This window comes from Canis aureus, chromosome X, assembly GCF_053574225.1.
Source record: "Canis aureus isolate CA01 chromosome X, VMU_Caureus_v.1.0, whole genome shotgun sequence".
Taxonomy (NCBI): Eukaryota; Metazoa; Chordata; class Mammalia; order Carnivora; family Canidae; genus Canis; species Canis aureus.
In genome coordinates, this window is record NC_135649.1 from 84,436,989 (window position 1) to 84,441,445 (window position 4,457).

The window sequence follows — 4,457 nt, forward strand, 5'->3', positions numbered from 1 at the left end:
CTACTGTGGAACTCTAGGAGCTAGTGTAGAAGATACATCTCAGAGTTATCTAACCAAGGGGATAGAGAGCTGGGCTATTTAACTACTAACTCCCATCCTTCACTGGTTGAGGGCTGCCTGAGGGACAGTAATTTTGCAGTACTTTCATTTTGCCATGCACAGGGTCCTGAATGCTGTGGTAGCCAGCAAAACATTCCCAGGCAGAAAGTCACAGTTACTCACAGTAGACAACCTATAGTGTGTAGGCCAAAGGGCTTTGGGTGGGGCACTCAAAGTGTCTGCTGCAGTACTGATATCATTATTATCGGGATAACTTTGAATATTTGAATATAATCAGTAAACAATATATTTTAGGATTTAAGTCTTATTAGTAACAGATAGTTTATGATTATCTCACAATAGATGATGAGGCTTACTGCTTTTTAAAAAAAGTTATTTATTAGAGAGAGAGGGGAGGGGCAGCCTGGGTGGCTCAGCGGTTTAGCGTTGCCTTCAGTCCAGGGCATGATCCTGGAGACCTGGGATCGAGTCCTGTGTTGGGCTCCCTGCATGGGGCCTGCTTCTCCCTCTGCCTGTGTCTCTGCCTCTCTCTCTCTCTCTCTCTCTCTCTCATGAATAAATAAATAAATAAAATATTTTTTTACAAAAAGAGAGAGAAAGAGCACACAAGCAAAAGAGAAGGGCAGAGGTTAGAGGGAGAGGGACAGGAAGAAGGACAAGCAGATTCCTTATTGAGCAGTGAGCCAGATGCAGGGTTCCACCTCAGAACCCTGAGATCATGACCTGAGCCAAAAGCAGACATGTAACTGACTGAGCCACCCAGGCAACAAGAGGCTTATTGTTTTATAGCAAACATTTTCCAAAAAATGGACCGGGTACATCTGGTGTAGCCACTGTCAGAGGTGTGAGAGAATGGGCTCCATATGCTCCATGGCAATGTTGTCAGGTCCCCTCCCCTTGAAGGTTCAGGAAGAAGAAGCTGCCACTGGCCGGCCTAGGAGGCTCCATGGTGACCAGAGAAAATGCCACGATGCCGCCAGACTTCCCAAGTACAAAGTGGAAGAGGAGCCACTGGAACCAAGGTACAACGGAATGGAAGATGGTGAGTCAGGAATGCCTACAATTATCCCCCCTGGACTTACTCGGGAACAAGAAAGAGCTTATATAGTCCAACTGCAGATGGAAGACTTGACTCATAAACTGTGCACGGGAGACCTGGGCATCCCCTCCTGACCCTGAGCCCATCTACAATAGGGAGGCAAAGAGGCTTAACACCTGGGAGTTCTGCACCAGCAAAACGCTTGAAGAAGAGCAGCACAATCTCACCGGAGATGGTTGCCCTCAACCCTGATTTTGAGCCTCCTGCAGATGACAAACTTCCAGCAACATGTGTGAGCCATAAAGTAGTGAGTCCACAAGATGAGTATCCAGAAATCAACTTCTGGGGGCTGCTGATTGGGCCCAGTGGGAACATCTTGAGGAACATAAAGAAGGAATGTAATGTCAAGATTGTGATCGGGGGAAATGGGTCTGTCAAGGAAAAGCAGGGAGCAAAGATGGCCAGATGTTGCCCAGAGAAGGTGAGCCATGTCATGCCCTAGCTTCTGCCAACACCATGGAAAATGTGAAGAAAGCCCTGGAACAGATAAGAAGCATCCAGAAACAGGCTATTGAGACCCCTGCAGATCAGGATGATCTATGGAAGATGCAGCTTCGGTAGTTGGCTTGCCTGAATAGGACTCTTCAGGAATATGATAACAGGATCTTAAGACCCTGGCAGAGCTCAGAGACTCACAACATTGCCAATACCACAGTGCACACCAAGTGTGGTCACAAAGCTTTTGATTGCAAATTCCAAAGGCCTGATGACACCCAGTCAGCTCAAGATAAAGCATGGATGGATAAAGAATCTTTGTCCCTTAGGGCTGAACTTGGTGAAGCACCTATGGACTCTACCTCTGGGCCCACCACCACGCCCCTGGACAGTGCACCTTGGCCTGCTGCTCCCACCAACAATCCACCTCCACCATCTCTCATGGCCACTACCCAGAGCTGCCCACTCTAGATGATGAATTTTGGCACTTCAGAGAGTTGGCCCTACCATGGCATGCACAGAGGTGGTCTTGGTGGGCCTGGAGGTGGCCCCCACAGCCTCCCACACCCATTACCCAGCCTGACAGGTAGGCATGCTGGACATCCCATGCAGCATAACCTTAATGGACCCCCACTTCCTTGAATGCAGCCACTACCACCACAGATGGACCAGGGCCCCACCCACCTGGGTACCATTGCCCTCTTCCAGTGGATCAGTAACTGGGAAGTATGCCTGTGGGTTCTGGGGTCTCTTGCTTGCTTCAAGGAAAAGATATGATGCCATCTATGGGTGTGATGCTGGCACCATGCCCTCTTTCTTCCCCCATGGCAGCAGCAGCCTCCATCACCCTGTCTGCCCAACAGCAGTATGGCTTCCAGGAGCCCCTTGCCATGGCTGCAAAGATACTTTCCTGTGGTGGTGATGGCCTAAGCCGTTAGAGGGAGGACTTTGGGAGCCCATTGGTGGCCCTTCCAGGCAGCCTCAGCAGCGCCCCTGGTGAACAGACTGGTTCAGCAAAGCAGCCTGAGTTACTTTGTGGACAGAATTTGAATGTGTTGGCTCCATATCATAATCATGAAGTTTGTATTAATTTCTTTCTTTCTCGTTTGTTTCTTTATTTTTTTAATTTTTATTTATTTATGATAGTCACACAGAGAGAGAGAGAGGCACAGAGACACAGGCAGAGGGAGAAGCAGGCTCCATGCACCGGGAGCCCGACGTGGGACTCGATCCCGGGTCTCCAGGATCGCGCCCTGGGCCTAAGGCAGACGCCAAACCGCTGCGCCACCCAGGGATCCCTCTCGTTTGTTTCTTATCTCTTCCTTCCTTCAGACTCTGTCCAATGAGATGTTCTTCCTCGATCTTCTGCTGCAATTAGATTCCTTTACTTTTTTTTTTTCCATTCCTTGTTCTCGTCCTCTCAAGGAGAGGACGGGGCAAAGGGTTTTAGGCATAGCTTTGGCCATGAATGTCAGGCCAGTTGCGGGGTGGGGAGGGGAGTCCTTTGGTTCTAAGATTTTCAAGGTTGCCATGAGATTTTTTTTTTTTTGGTAGTGTGAGAATTTTGTCCCTGCCACCTTTGTAGAGTAGTGGGTTAATTTCCAGGTCTGGGGTCAACATCCATCCTGGCACCCCTGCAAGTGGTAGATGGGGCCACTCAAGCCACCTTTGGCTTGTCTGCCACCCTGGAGAGTCCTTTCCATGCTTCCTGAGCACGTAAGGTGCCTCAGATTCTATTTGTTCCTCTACTTCCTGGTAAGTTTCCTTTTAAATTTTATTTTAATCCCAAACATCTGAATGTTCTGCAGTGCCTAGGGGCTTGAGCCCCTTGTTTTTCATTCTACATCGTTTTTTCTCCCCTTCCCTCTTCATGGAGTAATTATGTTGACAGTAATATATAATGAGTGTTCTCTTCACTGGTTTACCTGCAGAAATTTCTCCGGGTTTTTTTTTTTTTTTTCAGAGTATGATTCAACCTTGTATTAAAGGGGAATGTTCCATTGACTACAAGAGCAAAATGTTTAAAAATTTTAAAAAAATAAGCCACCCTAAAAAAAAAAAATAAGCCACCCTGAGCCAGTAATTATAACAGTTACAACAAGGATGTAGTTGGTCAACAGGCTTGTACTCTCATAATGAGTTTACAATACTCATTATAACTATTGAATGATAATTGTATTCATTTGTGTCTTTCCACTAACTGGTTCAATATCTTCACAGACCTTCTCTAGAGATTTTACAGGCCTTCTGGATGGAATCACCCATTGACATCTCTCTTGCTGCACACATATAGCATGGCCAGTCAGACCATTTCCTGAGATCTTCCCTTGGTCATTGCCTTTATCTCGACTCCAGCATCCTGCTATAGGTAGCTGTTCTCAGCTCCTGAAGCTGCCGTGTAGGTTTGAGAATGTCTTCATAGTGCAAGACCAACAAATTCCCAGAGTTCCAGTATTCCAGAAACAGGCAGGGGAACTGCAGGTCTTCTTCACATGTGGGAAAGTTTCCCCAGGGCTCACCTATCTCACTCAGCTCCTTGATGTGTAACCATGTCTGATGCTGGGATAAGCCCACTAAACCTCTATGCCTATTCCAAGCCTTTTCCCAGGGAACTTTAATCACCAAGCATTGCCGATCCCCAGTTTAGGCTCAGGGTTTGTGGGACTGAGATATTTGCTGTACTCAAAATGGGAATATGTCTACAGCTTACTTGGGATCTCCATAGACTTTCCTCACAAGGTGAAAACTTGCCCACTTGCTTTTAGTAACCTGCTATTGCCTTCTTCCATATGCTTCTTTTTTCCAATAGTATCTTGCATATGTCATTATATATCAAATATATCATTACTTCTTTACTATTTCT

General features: G+C 46.8%; 1 pseudogene; it reads left to right on the top strand.

Moving 5' to 3' along the window:
- The first annotated feature begins 1,006 nt into the window (after window positions 1–1,006).
- Window positions 1,007–2,621, top strand: LOC144308253 (splicing factor 1 pseudogene; annotated as a pseudogene).
- Window positions 2,622–4,457: the final 1,836 nt, after the last annotated feature.